The sequence below is a fragment of the Loxodonta africana genome, chromosome 15 (assembly GCF_030014295.1).
Source record: "Loxodonta africana isolate mLoxAfr1 chromosome 15, mLoxAfr1.hap2, whole genome shotgun sequence".
Classification (NCBI taxonomy): Eukaryota; Metazoa; Chordata; class Mammalia; order Proboscidea; family Elephantidae; genus Loxodonta; species Loxodonta africana.
The window spans coordinates 26,615,779-26,637,115 of NC_087356.1; the positions used below are offsets into that span (position 1 = coordinate 26,615,779).

The window sequence follows — 21,337 nt, forward strand, 5'->3', positions numbered from 1 at the left end:
CCTGTAGGGTTGCTATGAGTTGGAATTGACTCAACAGCAGTGGGTTCTTAGGTTTTTGAATGAATATACCACATTTTATTTACCCATTTATCAGTGATGGACATTTGGGTTATTTCCACTCTTTCGTTATTATGAATAATGCTGCTGTAAACATTTGTATACAAGCTTTTATGTAGACATATATTTTCATTTCTCTTGAGTATATACCAAGGACTGGAATTGTTGAGTCATATGGTAGCTCCATGTTTAATCTTTTGAGGAAGTGCCAGACTGTTTTCCAAAGTGGCTGCACCATTTTGCAGCGTATGAGGGGCCCAATTTATCCAGTTTTTTCTATTACCTATCTTTTTTATTATAGTTATCCTGGTGAATGTGAAGTGGTATCTCATTGTGGCTTTGATTTGCCTTTCCCTGATAATTAATGATGTTGAGTATATTTTCATGTGCTTATTGGCCTTGGCCATTTGCATATCTGCTTTGGAGAAGTGTTTATTCATAACTTTTGGAGAATTTTTTTTGCTTTCATTTTTTTAAATTGTGGAGTAGGTAAGTCCCTTCCGGGCAATGTGCAAAACTCAGAAGAATTAAAGGAAAATATTGAAAGGTTCAACCACATAGAAATTCTAAACATCTGCATTCTCAAAAAAACAACATAAACACAGTTAAACAAAAGTCATCTTCCTTCTACTCTAGAGGAGGAAATATTTGATCCACATACAGTGGGATAAATATTAATAAGCTATAAGGAAATCCTACAAATCAATGAAAAAAAAAACCAAACAATTCAAAAGTAAGCTGAACAAAGAGTAAGAATGAGCATTTCACAGAAGAAAGTATCAGCAGCCAATAAACATATAAAACAATGCCCAAACATTCTGAAGATCTGGGTCTATAAGTTGAATCAACAGGGAAATACTTTTTTTTTTCGCACCATCAGTTTGGCAAGACTTTAAAAAAGTCAATAATATACAGTAAAACTTGTGAAACCTGGAACCTGTGTAAGGCAGAAACCTGTCAGAGAAGGAAATCTAAACATTTTCCACTAATAGGGAGTGATAGGAAAGTGATGACTGCTTCCCATCAAAGACGGAAAACTTCCAAGACCTGAAAAAACAAGGCTGTCCCCTTGAATTCCAGCTCTCACAGGTTTCCCTTTACAGCATTCATAAGGGATGTTAGGAAATAGGCAGCCTCAAAGCCTGGTTGGCATGTACACTGTTACCATCTTCTTGGAGGGCGTGGCAGGATCCATCAGCATTGAGCTATTCACATGAGAAATCTCAGGGTGGAAAGATTGCAGATGGCTTTTGCTTTGTGTTCTTGTGTGCTTTTCAAGCATTCTGCTTTTTAAGTATGTTTTAGTTTTGTAGATGGGGTAGGGGAACGTCACTTAAAAATAACAAAGGAACTAAAGATATTCTGTTTTACAAGAATGCTCAGATAGAAGCAAGGTGAGAACCTAAACAAAGAATTGGTAAAAATAAAGGTTTCTGGTTTCTGCCAAGATGTAAATATTCATGGGCATGATGACTCCTTCCTGCCTATCAGCTCCGGAGAACCTGTAGAGAGAAACACAGAATCGAAGAAACAACAACCATCACCAGCACCACCACGACAAAAAATGTGAGGAATGTCCAGGGAGACTGAAGTTTGTTTTGAATTGGTGTGTTGGGTGTAGGTGGAAAGGGCCAGGATGGCAGGAGGCTGGTGGTGACAATGAGAGATTAAATTAGTGAAAAATTCAGTTTAAAGTCTGCTCTTACCTTTCACTTACATTGCTTTGGCACAAGCATTTTGTGCCCCTTACTTCAGATTTTGAAGACAGTGGCTGAGGAGTTCATGCAGGTGTCCACAAGGGTAGTAGTGTCAAGGCAGAAGACAGACTCCGCTGGAGGAAGTAGTTGGGGAAAACAGGTTCAGCACAGTTGTGCACTCTTTCCTCCCCCTCTTCCACTTCAGGCTGATGGGTTACATCCAGGGAGACTGCCCCTTGGCATGAGAAGTTGCTTTGTGGTATGATGGCAAACAGTTGCCTGGGGCTCTCTGCCCTGTGACTGTGGTATGGTATTCCTTCATCTTTTTCTAGCACATATTCTCAGACAGTAACTGAGGCCTCTTGAGAAAGATGTGCCAAAATAACTAAACTCCTGAGGGAATGCCACCACCTCAAGAAAAGAATCACAACTGGACTACACATTTCCTCTGAAGTAGATGTTTTAGAAAAATGAACCAAAAGTTTAAGCTAAATACATTTAGGGAACTAGGGAATAACATATGCAATATGAAACAAGAACAAAAAATTTTAAATGGTACCAAATGGAAATATATTAAAAATATAATAGTTGAAGTATAGAACATGATAGATAAATAACAGAATGAATACAGCTGAAGAACAAATTAGTTAATTGGAAGATTAGATTAAGGACGCCTCCCAGAAGGTAGCAGGAAAGGATAAAGAAAGAGAATACGCACAAAAAAAGTTTAGGAATATGAAGAATAGAAGTAGAATTACTAATATCAAGATAGGAGTCCCAGAAGAAGATAAATATATAAATGGGGTGAAAAAAATTTTTGATGAAATAATAAAAATATATTCCCCAGAATAAAAAAATTAATAATCTCAGATTAAAAGGATCAATAAAGTACAAATAGGAAAGGGAAGAGAAAACTACCCGGAGGTACATTACAGTAAAATTTAAGAATATCAAAGATGGAGAGAATATTTTAAAAGCTTCCAGAGAGAAAGAAGTGAACAACAACAATGGAGCCAGAAACATTGATATCAGATTTCTGAACTGTAGCACCAGAGAAGAAAAGATAATTGAACAATATTTTTAAAGTATTAAAGGAAAAACTTTGAACAAAGACTTTAATATCCAGCCAAACAGGATAATAAAAATATTCTTAGTTAGACAAGGGGTCAGATGACCACCAACGAAAGATCCACATCGAAGGCACTCTTAGAAGTGTCTTTTAAGAAGAAAACCAAATTCAAGATTTATACTGAATATGTTGATAAGCTTGTTTGTTTCTTTGTTTTTGACGATGGAATCAAAGAAAAGACAAAGACAATAACGACACAAATGAATCTTGGTAACATAATTTCGAGTGAAAAAAAAAAAAAGAAATCCCAGAAGTTTCTGGTCTTTTCAGTCATAATTCCCAAAGTTTGAATACAGATAAATTAAAAAGCACTATGTTTAAACACATATATATATGCAATAAAACTACTTTTTTAAAAAAGTAAGGGGATGATAAACACAAAATTCAGCATAGTTGCTTACTCTGTGAAGGAGTCAGGGGACAGGGTAGCGAAAGAACATAAGTAGTTGTAAGTTATTTGCAATGTTCTATTTCTTGTGTTGGGTGGTGGTCCGTGGGTTTTCATTTTTTTAGAAATAAACAAATATATGTCAGTTTGTTGTACTGTGGGGGCTTGCGTGTTGCTGTGATGCTGGACGCTATGCCACCGGTATTCAGATACCAGCAGGGTCACCCATGGAGGACAGGTTTTAGCTGAGCTTGCAGACTAAGACAGACTAGGAAGAAGGACCTGGCAGTCTACTTCTGAAAAGCATTAAAAAACTGCGAAAACCTTATGAATAGATGCAGAACATTGTCTGATATAGTGCTGGAAGATAAGTCCCCCAGGTTGGAAGGCACTCAAAAGATGACTGGGGAAGAGCTGGCTCCTCAAAGTAGAGTTGACCTTAAAGACGTGGTTGGAGTAAAGCTTTCAGGACCTTCATTTGGTGATGTGGCATGACTCAAAATGAGAAGAAACAGCTGCAAACATCCATTAATAATCGGGACATGGAATGTACAAAGTATGAATCTATGAAAATTGGAAATCGTCAAAAATGAAATGGAATGCATAAACATCATTATCCTAGACATTACTGAGCTGAAATGGACTGGTATTAGCCATTTTGAATCAGACAATCATATAGTCTACCATGCTGGGAATGACAACTCGAAGAGGAATGGTGTTGCATTCATCGTCAAAAAGAACATTTCGAGATCTATCCTGAAGTACAACACTGTCAGTAATAGGATAATATCCATACGCCTACAAGGAAGACCAGTTAATACAACTATTATTCAAATTTACCTACCAACCAATAAGGCCAAAGATGAAGAAATAGAAGATTTTACCAGCTGCTGCAGTCTGAAATTGATCGAACATGCAATCAAGATGCATTGATAATTACTGGCAATTGGAATGCAAAAGCTGGAAACAAAGAAGAAAGATCAGCAGTTGGAAAATATGGCCTTGGTGATAGAAACAATGACGGAGATCGAATGATAGAATTTTGCAAGACCAACGACTTCTTCATTGCAAATACCTTCTTTCACCAACATAAATAGCAACTATACACATGGACCTCGCCAGAAGGAACACGCAGAAATCTAATTGACTATATCTGTGCAAAGAGACGATGGAAAAGCTCATTATCATCAGTCAGAACAAGGCCAGGGGCTGACTGTGGAATAGACCATCAATTGCTCCTATGCAAGTTCAAGCTGAAACTGAAGAAAATCAGAGCAAGTCCACGAGAGCTGAAATACGACCTTGAGTATATCCCACCTGAATTTAGAGACCATCTCAAGAATAGATTTGACGCATTGAACACTAGTGACCAAAGACCAGACGAGTTGTGGAATGACATCAAGGACACCGTACATGAAGAAAGCAAGAGGTCATTGAAAAGACAGGAAAGAAAAGACCAAGATGGATGTCAGAGGAGACTCTGAAACTTGCTCTCGAACGTCGAGCAGCTAAAGCAAAAGGAAGAATTGAGGAAGTAAAAGAACTGCACAGAAGATTTCAAAGGGCAGCTTGAGAAGACAAAGTAAAGTATTATAGTGACATGAGCAAAGAGCTGGAGATGGAAAACCAAAAGGGAAGAACACGCTCTGTGTTTCTCAAGCTGAAAGCACTGAAGAAAAAATTCAAGCCTCGAGTTGCAAGTGTGAAGGATTCTATGGGGAAAACATTAAATGATGCAGGAAGCATCAAAAAAAGATGGAAGGAATACACAGAGTCATTACGCCAAAAAGAATTAGTCGATGTTCAACAATTTCAAGAGGTGGTATATGATCAGGAACCAATGGTGCTGAAGGAAGAAGTCCAAGCTGCTCTGAAGGCATTGGTGAAAAACAAAGCTCCAGGAATTGATGGAATATCAATTGAGATGTTTCAACAAACAGATGCAGTGCTGGAGGTGCTCACTTGTCTATGCCAAGAAATACGGAAGACAGCTTCCTGGCCAACTGACTGGAAAAAAAAAAAAAAAACTGGAAGAGATTCATATTTATGCCTATTCCCAAGAAAGGTGATCCAACCGAATGTGGAAATTATAGAACAATATCATTAATAACACACACAAGCAAAATTTTGCTGAAGATCATTCAAAAATGGCTGCAGCAGTATATAGACACGGAACTGCAGAAATTCAGGCCAGTTTCAAAAGAGGACGTGGAACTAGGGATATCATTGCTGATGTCAGATGGATCCTGGCTGAAAGCAGAGAATACCAGAAGGATGTTTACCTGTGTTTTATTGACTATGCAAAGGCATTCGGCTGTGTGGATCATAACAAACTATGGATAACATTGCGAAGAATGGGAATTCCAGAACACTTAATTGTGCTCATGAGGGACCTTTACATAGATCAAGAGGCGGTTGTTTGGACAGAACAAGGGGATACTGATTGGTTTAAAGTCAGGAAAGGTGTGCGTCAGGGTTGTATTCTTTCACCATACCTATTCAATCCGTATGCTGAGCAAATAATCCGAAAAGCTGGACTATATGAAGAAGAATGGGGCATCAGGATTGGAGGAAGACTTATTAACAACCTGCGTTATACAGATGACACAACCTTGCTTGCTGAAAAGGAAGAGGACTTGAAGCACTTACTGATGAAGACCAAAGACCACAGCCTTCAGTATGGATTGCACCTCAACATAAAGAAAACAAAAATCCTCACAACTGGACCAATGAGCAACGTCATGATAAATGGAGAAAAGATTGATGCTGTCAAGGATTTCATTCTGCTTGGATCCACAATGAACAGCCATGGAAGCAGCAGTCAAGAAATCAAAAGATGCATCGCATTGGGTAAATCTGCTGCAAAGAACCTCTTTAAAGTGTTGAAGAGCAAAGATGTCACCTTGAAGATTAAGGTGCGCATGACCCAAGCCATGGTATTTTCAATTGCATCATATGTGTGTGAAAGCTGGAAAATGAATAAGGAAGACCAAAGAAGAATTGACACATTTGAATTGTGGTGTTGGCGAAGAATATTGAATATACCACGGACTGCCAAAAGAACAAACAAATCTGTCTTAGAAGTACAACCAGAATGCTCCTTAAAAGCAAGGATGGCGAGACTGCGTCTCACATACTTTGCACTTGTTGTCAGGAGGGATCAGTCCCTGGAGAAGGACATCATGCTTGGCAGAGTACGGGGTCAGCGGAAAAGAGGAAGACCCTCAATCAGGTGGATCGACACAGTGGCTGCAACAATGAGCTCAAGCATAACAACGATTGTAAGGATGGCGCAGGACCGGGCAGTGTTTTTTTCTGTTGTGCATAGGGTCACTATGAGCTGGAACCGACTTGACGGCACCTAACAACAACAACAATGTGTGAACCAATAATGGCACTGTGCCATAAAATAAGATTGCTATTACTGCAATTATTCGATTGTGCACCTGAGGTCCATAAGAAAAAAGAGTTAAGGAAATGCAAGGTGGTCCCATTCATTTGTCTTCTTGAGGTTGCAAAAATATTCCCTAGCCAGTGTTAGGAGCTTTTGTGTGAAGCTGACCTGGGCCAGAAATGGGCTGCAAGGTGCCCCCGACAAGCCTCCCTCACTTAAGATGCTTTGTGTCACAAGAAGGGGTCTGGCTGAATGGTCAAAGAGAGGCAGGGGAGACAGTGATTAACCAGCTGCTGCTGAGTCTACTCTGACTCATGGTGACCCCATATGTGTCCCAGTAGAACAGTGCACCATAGGGCTTTCAATGGCTGATTTTTTGAAAGTAGATTGCCCGGTCTTTTTTCTGACATGCCTCTGGGTGGACTCAAACTGCCAACCTTTCAGTTAGCAGCAAAGTATGTTAACCATTTGCACAACCCAGGAATCCTAGAGGGTGATCGGTACATAGGTTTTGGGGTCAAAGAGCCTGGTTTCAATGTCCAGTCCCGCCATTTTCCAAAGGAGTGATTTTTGGCAAATTATTTAACCTCTCTGAGGTCTTCCAAAAATTAAACACTTATGCTCATCAAAAGAGTAAAAAGAGAACCTACAGACTGGGGAAAAAATTTTGGCTATGACATACTCAACAAAGGTCTAATGTCTAAAATCTACAGGAAAATCTAACACCTCTGCAACAAAAAGACAAATAATCCAATTAAAGAATGGGCAAAGAATATGAACAGACGCTTCACCAAAGAAGACATGCTAGTGGCTAGCAAATATTTGAAGAAAGGCTCGCGATTTCTAGCCATTAAAGAAATGCAAACCAAAACTAAAATGAGGTGCCATCTCACCCCAACACTACTGACACTAATCAAAAAAAAAAAAAAAAAACCCAGAAAATAACAAATGTTGGAGAGGTTGTGGGGAGATTAGAACTCTTATACACTCCTGGTGGAAATGCAAAATGGTACAATCATTTTGGAAAATGACACAGTGCTTCCTTGAAAAGTTAGAAATAGAAACGCCATACAATCCAACAACCCCACTCCTAGGAATATATCCTAGAAAAATAAAAGCAGTCACATGAATAGACATGTGTGCACCCATGTTCTTTGCAGCGTTATTCACAATTGCAAAAAGATGGAAACAACCTGTGTGCCCATCAACAGATGAATGGATAAACTGTAGTACATACACCCAGTAGAATAGTATGAAATGATAAAGAACAATGATGAATCTGTGAAACATCTCCCAACATGGATGAATCTGGAGGGCATTATGCTGAACGAAATAAGTCAATTACAAAAGGACAAATACTATATGAAGCCACTATTTAAAAAACTCATGAAAAGGTTTCCACACAGAAAGAAACAATCACTGATGATTATGAGGGAGGGTAGGAGTGGGGAAGAAAAAATGCTATAGACAAGAGATAAAGTAGTAACTTTGGTAAAGAGTAAGACAGTACACAATACTGGGGAAGTCAGTACAACTTGACCAAGGCAAAGTCACAGGAGTTTCACAGACACATCCAAACTCCCTGAGGGAATGAGGGTTGGGGACCATGGTCTCGGGGGCGGGGGGCATCTAGCTCAATTGACATAACATAGTTTATAAAGAACATGTCCTACATCCGACTGTGGTGAGTAGCGTCTGGAGTCTTAAAAACGTGTGAGGTAAAACTACTGGTCCCATCCTGGCTGGAGCAAAGGAGAATGAAGAAAACCAAAGACACAAGGGAAAGATTAGTCCAAAGGATTTATGGACCACAACTACAACAACCTCTACCAGACTGGGCCCAGAACACCTAGAGGGTGCCCAGCTACCACCACCAACTGCTCTAACAGGGATCACAATAAAGGGTCCTGGACAGAAAAAAAGGACAGAGTGGAAGAAAAAAGTAGAACAAAATTCAAATTCACAAAAAAAAAGACCAGACTTGCTGGTCTGACGGAGACTGGAGAAACCCCCAAGAGTATGGCCCCCGGACCCCCTTTTAACTCAGTACTGAAGTCACTCCTGAGGTTCACCCTTCAGCCAAAGATTAATCAGGTTTATAGGGTAACCAATAATACATGTAAGGGACGTTCTTCGTAGTTCAATTACGTATACGAGACTAAATGGGCACGTGGGCCTCAAAGCAAACACAAGAAGGCAGGAAGAGACAGGAGAACTGGACGAATGGCAACAGGGAAACTGGGATGGAGAAGAGGAGAGTGTTGACACATTGCAGGGTTGGCAACCAATGCTACGAAACAATTTTTGTATTAATTGTTTAATGAGAAACTAATTTGCTCTGTAAACTTTCACCTAAAGCATGCGCAAGCGCACACACAAAAGTAAAAAAAAAAAATTATCTAACCCCCCTGAGCCTGATGAAGTGATATCCGTACATCACATTGCAATATACTTGGCACATGGTATATTAGCAAAAGCGAATAAAGAGATTGAGGATTAGAATAACAAAAGAGGAATGAGACAAAGAAATAAGCAGTCCTTTAAAGAAAAAAATCCTTGGGGTTTTGGGCTGGGTTATTTGAGCCGAGATCGCTGATGGGTTCTGAGATTCTGCAATAGTCCCTCAACTTAAGTCGCTTGCCTTCAGTTTTGTTATGCTTGTTTCTTAGTTTCCTAGGAAACATTTTGAAGAAGTCCAACCTTATTTGGCTGAACATGAAGAGGGAAAGGGACTTGGCTGGAAGAGCAAGGAGGAAGCTATTGCACTCCTGGTGACGGCTGCCATCTAGGCCTGATAGGAGGAGGTGAGCCAGGCTGGGTGGAGGGCTAGGTCAGGAACATGGGGCTAGGATGAGGACAGGAAAGGGAACTCATGTTTGTAGAGCACCTGTTCAGTGCCAGTCACCATATTCAGTGTTCTTGAAAAGGTTAGAGCAAGGTTGGGTAATGCTGCATCCTATTCTAAAATGCTAAGCTTCTACACACTAGTTGGAAAGCCAAGGCCTCCTAGGTATAAGTGAGTGAAAGGAACTCAGAAAAGCCCAATTCTAGCAGTTAGCAACCTGTTCTCCATCACATAGCTCAAGGTGTGTTGAATGGTCATGCCCTTGCTGGTCATCCGAGCAGCAGTGCACCTCCCCAGCCTAGGCTAGAAATGCTCTAAAGTCTTCCACCCTCTCCAGTTCCCTGCCTCCCTACAGGTCTGATCTGAGCATGCCTTCCCTCCCATGCCTCTGCTTTAGTTGCCAGTTAAGACAGAAAAGTGCAGAGACCTGTGCCATCAAACCTCCTGGGAGCCAGTGGACTCTGGTCTTCTCGAGGTCATGTAGACCTCTGTGGATCACCCAGGCTCTCTCCCCAGTTTGTGCTGGGGTTTCTGGGAGTTTCCCGGGTTGTCTCCAGTTTGCCTGTAATGCGCTGTCTTCCTCCCCATCCGTCTGCCCCTCCAGCTCCCTTCCGGCAAACCCTTGGGAAGGTGCCAGCATTCCCTCTCCTAGCGTGCCAAAGATTGGCGAGCGAAGGGCCCTGGGTTCTGACTGGCAGCTGTCACTGTGCATGGGTAGTCCAGTGGTGGGCTTGTCGTAGGGTGGGTGGCAGCCCCGAGAGCTGACTGCTGATATTCAGCCGTCCAGGCCCCACACTGACTCTTTGGTGACATCTGAGTCTTCGTTGCATTTGACGCTTCATCCTTTGTCTTCTTGCTTTCCTGAAATAAGGAATGACAAACAACCCCAGAACCGGAGCCACATATCCCCAAATGCATGTGGCTCAGCATTGGTCATGTTTTTCCAATTATCCCTTGTTCTGAATGCCACAGTTAATATGTGTGTGCACACTCACACACACAACCAGGACAATTTTTAGCCAGACATTCAGGCTCCTCTTTTCCCAGAACCCCATGGCTCTTCAAAACCTTGCCCCACCCAGCCCTTCCACCCCTGCTCCTCCTTCCTCAGCACCGTGGACCCTGGACTCATCCCCTGCTCTGGGAAGGCCACTCTCTCAACACAGAATGTCCTTATTTTTATGTTTCCTGGAATGCCCTCCCACTCGCCTTGGAATTTCTAAACCCTGCCCATTCCAAGACCCTGCAAAGGCCGTCTGCCATGATGGCTCCTCAGCACCTAGCGCCCATGTCAGTCTCACTGAAGCCTGAATTCCTACAGCATTCAAGAAACCAGATGAGGGCTCCCCAGCCTCTTTGACTCTAACCACACTTATTACTGTCAAAAAATAATATTTTGGACTTATTACAAAGGCAAAATACGTTCACTGGAAATACAGATAAACAAAATAAGGGACATAAAAATCACTCCATTCCCTCTGCCTAGAGGCCACCGCCATTCACATCTGCCTAAGGATCTGAAAGGAAGGCCTTTTTCTATGAATACACACAGTGTACATGCACATACATGCACACACATACTTGCACACACAGACTCCATCACTATTGTAAAGAAAAAAATCGAAGTCGTACTTACGTATGGCTATAGAACTGTTTCTTTTTTTCCCCACTCAACAATGTAGTGTGAACAGCTGTCCACAAAGAATCTTTTTTAATGTCAAAAGATTCCACGAATGACACGTAAGAGCATATATACTTAAAAAAAAAAAAAATTTTATTAAGGAAAACGTCAAACATCCAAAAGTAGAGGCAACAGCGTAACCTCCCCCCATATATTCATCAGCCAGCTCCGATAACGATTAACAGTCTGTCATTCTGATTTCATCTACCCCACTGCCTTTTCTTCCTTGAATATTTGAAAGAAAGGCCCAGAGACCGTTTCATTTCCCCTGTAAACAGCCGTTGCCTTTATAATGTCTGTTGTTTGAGAGCACGTATAGTAATTAAAAGGTGGTCTGCTCTAAGTACCACTTTTGAAAGAATCTGTGTTTCGTTCGTGACAGCAGCATCGATGCTTTGGAAAATAGTCACACATACACATGCGAGTTGTATTCTTTATTCAGCCTTCGGTTGATGCTTGTAGGGCATATGGATGCACAGATCCCTTGCAAAAGTTCCAGCCCACAAGCCAGGCACTGCTGGTCTGATCCGCTAACTCAGGCATTCAATCAAACTCCCTCTTGCGTTTTTCTACAGTTGGCTCACACATGTGCGTTTTCTTTCCCTACACCACCACCCCAGTCCTCAGTTCCATAAGGCCTGGGATCTTGCCGGCTTCTGTCCAGCACACAAGGCTGTAGGTACCAAACTGAATTTAGTTCCTAGAGTTGCCTAACAGGAGAGGCTGAGAGGTCCTCAGGGCTCTTCTAGGTCCATCTTCTCATTCTGCAGGTGAGAAAGATCAAAGCTATGCAGAAAGAAAGATTTCCTCAGGGCCAGAGGTGGGATGGAATCTGTATTCTTCTATCTCCTAGTTTGTTCTCTCTACCTTGTCACATGCCTCATGGGCAGGACTTTATGTGGTAGATAGGATATGGGGAAAGTGTGACCTTGAGAATAGCATCTTAAGCATCTTTGCTGAGTTATCGCTGGGCTGCCTTCTTGTTAGGGGTTCCAGGGAGGCTTGGGGCCTGGATCCTACTGCTTGCCTCCCTTCCTTCCAGGTTTCCAGCCAAAGGAGTCGTAAACATAAGGATAAAAACCAAAAAGGAAACAAAGTACTACTTTACTAATCTCTGGATGGATGCCCAGTACTCCCAGAAAGCAGGGCCCCTCTGATAAGCTGGGCTGGCACAGGGCGCTCGTGCCTGGGAGTCTAAGGGGAGCATCCTATCCCCAAGTCCCCAGCATCTAGTATCTCATTGGGCCAGTCCTGTGAGGCAGCCTTCGAGGCCACTTTCCCAACCAGCTGTAGGCCAAGCCTGCCTCATCACCGAGGCACAGGCAAGCTGTGAAGGATATAGCTGCCTTTGCCTCTGGAAGCCATGTTACAGCACAGGAGGTGAGAGAGTGGGTAGAAGGCCAGCAGGCCTGCCTGGGAAGGCAGAGTCTTCCAGGAAGTGAAAGAGAGAGGGTGGTGCCTGAAGAGACCCATCCACTGTGAAACCTGGCCAAGAGAATGTCCTTGTGAGGGGTGAGCAGAAGGAAGATGAGGAGAAGGCCAAGATTGTTCCTTCTTGTCAAAGTGTCCCTTGAGTGGAGACAAGCCGAGTGGGCATCCTCCCTGTGTGAGTTAAAGCTGAATTGTGGGGCTCAGAATCTTGTCCCCTTCCGCAGCATATGGGGAAGTCTAATTTTTTTTTTTATTATAATCTTTAATCCCTTTGTTAAAACTGAGATAGGCTGATGTTTCTGAGAGCCACCGTGCTGTCTGTGCCCTGTAGTTATGCCAAATCATGCACCATACAGAAAATCTATGCATTTATTCCTTATTTTCCCATTACCCTCCTTCTGCCCAAAGTTCTACATCTGAAAATGAATTTTCTTCTCCTTCCTTCTTTTTCTTCCTCCCACCCACCTACAACTTTTAGGTGTCTGCTGTGGGCCAGATATTGGGCTAGGATCTGGAGAAATGAACAGAATTCTGTATTTCAGAGGCTCTCAAATTAGGAGTGTCTCAGCTGGACAGAGACAGTGGGAATGAGAAGGCGCTGGGAGAAGAGCAAAAGTACAATTGTAAAGACATGGTCAGCCCCAGACACACCCTTGACTCATGTGTCCTCACCCCACCACTAAAGGACAAAACTCAGTCACAATAGCAGCAACAGAACCAAAGCCTCTGATTTGTAATCCTGGCAACATAGCCCCCTGATCTCCATCTACAGTGGGGAGACTCAGGGCGAAGCTGGAGGCACCATAGCACAAAAATGGGGGCCCTGGCTCTTCGTGGTGTCCAGGGCCATCTCAAGAACCCCAGAAATTGATCAGGAATTCCAAACTATCTGGCTCTTTCCTTTGGCTTAGTACACAGTCTCCCATGCATGCAGGACACAAGGGCAGGCACGTGAAAACATACACGTGCGCACACACACACACTGTGAGATAAGGGCTCCATCTATCTCCTATCATTCAACATCCCCTCCCTGAGCCCTTCCCACTCTCTCTTCCCTATCCCTTAGAAGCTGAGTATATTCAAATGAACTGAGCCCTTCTATTCATTCAATGGACCGCAGGGAACATTTATTAAGCACCAAGTAGGTGTTCAATTTTAGGCTGGGTGCTTTGGAAGACAGAAGAAAAGGAAAAAAATACAAGGTCCCCTCTCCCTGTTGAGGAGATTCTATTATGGCTAGAAGAGATAAGTCTAACCCTTTCGGGGGGCGGGGGAAGGTAGACCATCCAATGGGAGATCATGTGGTTCAGATTTTTAATCTAGAGGAGCTCAGGAGTGGAAGATCAGTCCAGGTCTGGGTGGCCTGGGTGATTTCCCAGAGGAGGTGAGATGAGTCATGGGTGACAGAGGGATAATCCAAGGGGAGAAGAGATGGAGGGAAGAAAGAACGTAGGCACAGGCTGGGAGGTGGGGAGGAGCCCAGCCTGCACTGGGCACAGAGAGGAACCAGGCCTGGGTAGAGGAAGGGTGAGTGTGCCACAGAAGAGTATGATGAAGAGGCTGGTGAAGAAACGATCGATTGCAGGGGCCTGCGTTGGACACATTTGTAGGACATTCTGCCTAGAATTTTTTCCGGAGAGGTAGAGAATGTGGGTCTGCATGTATTTTTAGCTCATCTTTTCCGCCCTCTTCTGAGCAACGATTCTAAGAGCTTTCAGCCTGAGGTCATATGTTTTCCTAGTCCCGGTTCCAGGGGAGCAGATGCCAGCACCACCACCTCACACGGAGGCGCAGCTGCCCCAGCATTGACCCCATGAGAGCGACGTGTCCATTGGAACGCAGGAGCAGCTTGTGGGGTGCCTCCCCCCCAGCCCCCTGGGGCAGGAGCAGCAGCCTGAGAACCTCTCTCTTCTGGCACCACCCCAGAGAAGGTTTTCTCTGAGGTCTGTGGGCAGCCCCAAATGGCTGCCCCCACCTCTCCTCAGGGTCAACATGGGCACTCTCAGGCTAGAACACTGGGGAGGGACATTGGGTGTAGCATGTAGCCTTCAGGATTGCAAGCGTTTGGTTCACCCCTGGTTACAGCAGATTTTGCCTTCCCTATCTTCGTACCTCTCTGCTCACTTTCTCTCCACTGCTGATTCTTCTTCACCCTTCTTTGCCACCACCGTGGATGGTTTCCAAACCTCTGTTTTCTCCATTTCTGTGTCTTTAGTACACCCTCAATCATTCTTGGAGAAGATCTTATTTGCTCCTTTGCCTCCTAAACCCACATCCCAATCTAAATCCTCTTTTCTGAGCTCTTGGTCTGTAGTTTCAAGTCCCTGGTGGACATGCTACTAGAAAAATACAACCAAACACAAATTTATAATCTCTCCTCCAGATTCTAACTCCCTTCACCCATCTTGTTTCTGTCAAAGGCATCACCAGCCTCCTCTATAGATTTGAACCTTCTGAGGCACCTCATCTTTTCTTTAACTCTCATGTCCAGTTAACAAGACTGAGCCATTTTTTTCCCAACCTGTCTTTTGTGTCAATGCTACATCTATAACCCCAGTTCTCCTCTTTGTTTGGCTAGATGACCGCAGCAGATTCTACCCTACAAAACCTTCTTACCTTGCCTCTCTACTGCCACTTCCTACCTATTCAAGAGTCTTCTGCGTCACCTCTTTTCTTATCTTATCAAGTCTTAAGTTTTCTCCCTGGCTTCGAAGTCCTCACCTAGTTCCCTCTTCCTGTTCAGCTTTAGTGTCTCTTCTTCCCCTATTCCTCTCCTTCAGTCTGGCCATTTTGGTATTCTTACCATCCCTTGAATATATTAAACTTATTCCTGTCTCAGGGTCTTTGTCCTGTGGTTCCCCAACCTTCTTCCCATATTCTATATTTCAAGTTCCTAACAGGGATTTAGTCATCCAAAGGCAAATTTTCCTTCATTTCTCAAAGCCCAGTCTGAAGGTGTCCTCAGAGATAGTTTATAAGTCTGAGAAGAAAATCAGTCTCATTTCTTTTAATGTTTTATCTATTATTTATATTTTCACCAGGAGGTATTACCAAATCATGCTATATACAGTAGTATTGGTGGTGGTCATAGTGATGGTAGCAATGTTAGTGGTAGTGATCACTAGGTACTTATTAGTTTGGGTCTTCTGAAAAGCATAAAACAAAACACGAGTAGATGTGAAAGAGATTTATTGAGGGAAATGCTTGTAAAGGATAAAGGAGGGAGAATGGGGGAAGGTGAAGAAAACCTTTAGACATCAGTGCACTTCTGAACCCTGTGAAAGAGAGATGGGAGGAAGATTGGGGAAGTAGTGTCTGATACAGCAGTGTGGTTCCAAGAAAGTTTCCACAAGACTGATGGGAGTCCCTGAGTCAAAGTCACTTGGTTCAAGAGTCCTTCATCCCCAGGAATGGGCCAGCATTAGTACCCTGCTGTGCTTGGTCAGTGGCTGGAGTGGTACATGGGAAGCATGGCCTCACACGAATGCTGGATGGATCCAGAAGAGCAGCAGCTGGGGCCAACTGTCAATATGCTCACCACAGAAGGAGTTCTAAGCAGTGTGTTTTCATGGCTGCCAGACCAGGCTTAGCTTCTGCTGCTGAATGAAGATTTGAGCAAGGACTCACTCAGACTCTGAGTCATTCCAAAGTTAAAGAATTAGATTCAAAAGTATTGGAATGAGTTACGTATTCCTAAAGAGAATTCTTTCAGAGAAGAGAATTCTTCATTATCACACCAAGGCATCATTACCACCATTACCACCACCATCATCACTATCTCCAAAGGACATCACAACCATCACTACTATTACCAGCTTAGCCATTATTATCACCACCATCATCACATAACCACATCAGCACCAATATCACCATCATCGCTGCCATCACCACCGTTATAACCATCATCACCACCACCATCACATTCACCACTACTAATCACATAACACTATCACCACCACCATCATTGCAGTCATCATCACCATCACAATCACTACCGCCATCATCACCACCATCACTATGACCATCACCAATACCACCACTATCATCACCACTGTCACCACAATTACCAGCTTCATTATTGCCGCAATCATCACCAACATCAGCATTACCACCACCACCACCATCATCACTACCACCATCATTACCACCACTAACACCCCATTACCATTATGAAGTTAGGGAGTTTGGTGCAGGGGAAAGGAATCTGGATTGCAAGGCCCAACACCTGAGCTTTGGCCCTGTCTCTGCCACTGCTTCCACTGCTTTTCTGCGTGACTTTGAGAACTCTCTCCACCTCTCTGGACAGTCATCTCACTTTTCCATTTAGCAAACAATTATAGCGAATCTGCTCTGAGTCAGACTTCCATGAATGAAGTAGAGAGTAGGCTGAGATTATTGTAAGTCTGATCAACTGCCAGTTCTGAGGCCAAAGAGTCAATGGTGTTGCCTGGATGATTGACCACACCCAAAGTTTCGTGAAATAGTGGTTATGGTAGCTGCAGAATGGGATGTGACCTTGCCCTGTTTAGAATGCCCAAGGGCAATAAAAGAGGTTTTGTATCTTATTCAGTTTCTGTAGGAGCCAATAAATTCATTGCTAGCCTCAAGGACCTCAGGAATGAGGAGAAAAATTAGTATATCACTTAGGGCTCAAGCTTTGGCTCCTACCTGCTACGGCCCAGGGAAGGTAAAGGTCTCCTACTGGTGGTACTGCATGGCATGGGTGAGCTGGGCCTGTGAGTCTCAGCCACCAAGTGTTCCCTGGAGCTGTTGGAGGAGGATGGTGGCTGGGGTGGGGACTGTCTGGGATGGGAATAGGAATGTTGCTAGAGTACAGCTCAAGGGTGAAATGAAGGTCATAGGCCCTGGGTGATGACAGAGGCAGCTGCTACAAGCCAGAGGCCCAGCTACATCTGGGCTGCTGATTGCACAATGCAGCTGTCGGCTGGGCCTTCTGACTCTCTAGTGAGATGGGCTGGCTGGGGGACCAGAGGAGTGTGGGCTGGAGGCCTTGGGAAAATTCAGCACCTGCAGATGGGGCTGGTGAACCCCCCCTCCTTTCAGAGGATGCCTGGCTGAGAATAAAAGTGGGAGCGGGAAGTTGAGGGGTCCTTCTCAGTTCTCAGTATTTCTTTTGTTTCTATCACCCCCTGCTCCCTGGGTCACCCCTATGTTCCTAAAAAGGGAATTTCCACAGTTTCCTTCCCACCCGTCCTGGGGACTGGGCAGAGGGGGGTGAGGTGAGGGGCAAAGGGAAAATGGAAATTCCCTTAAAGTTGGCAGCAGTGGGGGATGCCATACGTGGGATTGAAGCTACTAATCTGTGGCTTTAAATCCATTCCAGGAAAGAGCATTCTTTGTCCCCCCACCCTCCCAGAATCCCTCTGCACCCAAAGACCTTCTGTTCCCCAGATCACGAAAGGGGCCTGACCCTGCTTGGGCTGTCCACCCTCTCAGCAATCTGTGTCCCTCACCTGACCCCTCCCCATGCAGATGTTAAGGCTGAGACCCAGTGAAAGGAAGGCAGAGCCTCGAGTCATCCCTGAGGTTAAGAGCTGTGCCTCATTTTGGGAAAGGAGTTCCCCCAGGGTAGGGTCCACGTGTCTCCCGCAAGACTGTGGTTCCTAAGGGAATAGGTGCAGAGTATCCAGGAAGGGAAGAGCTGGGGGAAGGGCCTTCCTTCTTCCCCATGATCAAGAGGAGCTAGGCTCTATGATGAATAGAACAGCGAGTTCACTTTGGTGCCCCAATTTTTTTTTTCTGAGAACTGACACAAAAGCGCATAAAATACTGCATTTCCTAAATTCTGAGACTTTATTGATTGTGAGAAGTACTATTGACTTAACAACAAGTTTTCTTTTTGTTTTATTGTTCTGGTAAAGGGAGGGGAGGCGGATCCTTGAGGTGGGAGTCAGAGTGAATACTAGCAAGGGCTTGAAATTCTTTCTTCTATCTGCAGAATTTTGGGCTTTCCAAGATGGAGCCAGAATTCTAACAATCTAGGTTTCTTTCTGCAATAGGGGCTAGGGTGGGGGTAGGAGGGACTGGGTGAGAAAGTAATCATCTCTCTTTTCCATGATCCTATTCAAGGGACAGAGTCTCTGAAGGCCAGTGGGTATTTTAAAAGATACTTCCAGGATATGTTCAGTCACCTCTAGGGGCAGAGCTCCCAAGATATCTCCTCCTAAAGAAATCCATCCTATTTCAGAACCCCTTGGAGGGTGAAATACTCCTTCTTCTTCTTTTTTTTAAAAAAATAATTTATTACGTTTTAAGTGAAAGTTTACAGTTCAAGTCAGTTTCTCATACAAAAATTTATTCACAGATTTTTATGTGACCCTAGTTGCTCTCCCTACAACATGACAGCATACTCCTCCCTTCCACCCTGTGTCCATTCAGCAAGCTCCCTTCCCTTTTTGCCTTCTCATCTTGCCTTCAGACAGGAGCTGCCCATTTAGTCTCATGTATCTACTTGAGCTAAGAAGCACTCTCCTCAAGAGTATCATTTCATATTTATAGTCCAGTCTAATATCTCTGAAGAGTTGGCTTTGGGAATGGTTTCAGTTCGGGGCTAACAGAGAGTCCAGTCTCAGTCAGACCATTAAGTCTGGTATTTTTACTAGAATTTGAGTTCTGCGCTCCACTTTTCTCCTGCTCTGTCCGGGACTCTCTGTTGTATTCCCTATCAGGGTGGTCACTGATGGTAGCCAGGCACCATCTGGCTCTGCTGGTCTCAGGCTGGTGGAGTCTCTGGTTTATGTGGCCCTTTCTGTTTCTTGGGCTGATATTTTCCTTGTGTCTTTGTTGTTCATTCTGGTTTGCTCCAGGTGGGTTGGGACCAATTGATGCATCTTAGATGGCTGCTCGCTAGCTTTCAAGGCCCTAGACTTCACTCACCAAAATGGGATGCAGCACATTTTCTTAATAAACTTTGTTATGCTAATTGACGAGATGTCCCCTGAAATATTGGTCCCCAGACTCCCACCCCGGCTCCTCTGTCATTCAAAGTGTTTGATTGTATTCAGGAAACTTCTTAGCTTTTGGTTTAGTCCAGTTGTGCTGACTTCCCCTGTACTGCGTGTTGTCCTTCCCTCACCTAAGGTAATTCTTATGTGCTATCAAGTTTTTTTTTTTTTATCAAGTTAGTGAATACCCCTTTCCCTCCCTCCCCACCCTCGTAACAATCAAAGCATGTTTTCTTCCATGTTTAAACCTTTTCTTGAGTTCTTATGATAGTGGTTTCATACAATATTTGTCCTTTTGCAACTGACTAATTTCATTCAGTATAATGCCTTCGAGATTCATCCATGTTTTGAGATGTTTTGAGAACTCATTGTTGTTCTTTATTGTTTCATAGTATTCCATCGTGTGAATATACCATAATTTGTTGAAGGGCACCAAGGTTGTTTCCATCTTTTTACTATCATGAACAGTGCTGCAGTGAACATGGATGTGCATATATCTATTCATGTGAGGGCTCTTATTTCTCTAGGATATATTCCAAGGAATGGGATTACTGGATCGTATTGTGGTTCTATTTCTAGCTTTTTAAGGAAGTGCCAAATTGATTTCCAAAGTGATTGTACCATTTTACATTCCCACAAGCAGTGTATAAGTGTTTCCGTCCCTCCACAACCTCTCCAACATTTATTATTTTGTGTTTTTTGGATTAATGCTATATCTCATTGTAGTCTTGATTTGTATTTCTCTAATGGCTTTTTTTTGTATTTTTTTAATGGCTAATGATTGTGAGCATTTTCTTACGTATCTGGTAGCCACCTGAATGTCTTCTTTGGTGAAATGCCTGTTCATATCTTTTGCCCATTTTTTAATTGGGTTATTTGTCTTTTTGTTGTTGAGGTTTTGAAGTATCCTGTAGATTCTACAGATTAGATGCTGATCGGATTTGTCGTAGCCAAAATTTTTTCCCAGTCTGTAGGTTGTCTTTTTACTCTTTTGGTGAAGTCTTTGGATTAGCAAAAGTGTTTGATTTTTAGGAGCTCCCAGTTATTTAGTGTTTCTTCTGGTATTTGTGCATTGTTAATAATGTTTTGTATTCTGTTTATGCCATGTATTAGGGCTCCTAGTGTTGTCCCTATTTTTTCTTCCATGGTCTTTATCATTTTAGATTTTATATTTAGGTCTTTGATCCATTTTGAGTTAGTTGTTGTGGATGGTGTGAGGTAAGGGTCTAGTTTCATTTTTTTTGTAGATGAATATCCAGTTATGCCAGCACCGTTTGTTCAAGAGACTGCCTTTTCTCCAGTTAATGGACTCTGGACCTTTGTCAGATATCAGCTGCTCATAGGTGGATGAATTTACGTCTAGATTCTCAATTCTGTTCCATTGTTCTATGTATCTGTTGTTGTACCAATACCAGGCTGTTTTGACTATTGTGGAAGTACAATAGTTTCTAAAATAGGTAGTGTGAGGCCTCCCACTTTGTTCTTTTTCTTCATTAATGCTTTACTTGTCTGGGCCTCTTCTCTTTCTATACAAAGTTGGTGATTTTTTTCTCCATCTCATTAAAAAATGCCATTGGAATTTGGATCAGGATTGCATCGTATCTGTAGATCGCTTTGGGTAGAATAGACATTTTCAAGATGTTGAATCTTCCTATGCATGAGCACAGTATGTTTTTTCACTTACGTAGGTCTATTTTGGTTTCTTACAGTAGTGTCTTGTAGTTTTCTTTGTATAGGTCTTTCATGTCTC

The 21,337-nt window shown here is 43.1% G+C and overlaps 1 long non-coding RNA gene across 2 annotated transcripts in view; it reads left to right on the forward strand.

The window, feature by feature from the left end:
- Positions 1–21,337, forward strand: part of LOC111751574 (uncharacterized) — a 160,753-nt gene that overhangs the window by 112,081 nt on the left and 27,335 nt on the right. For both annotated transcript variants that reach the window (XR_010317949.1, XR_010317950.1), the window contains exon 2: positions 9,335–9,469. This is a non-coding gene — a long non-coding RNA (uncharacterized LOC111751574). The remainder of the gene's footprint in view (positions 1–9,334; positions 9,470–21,337) is intronic.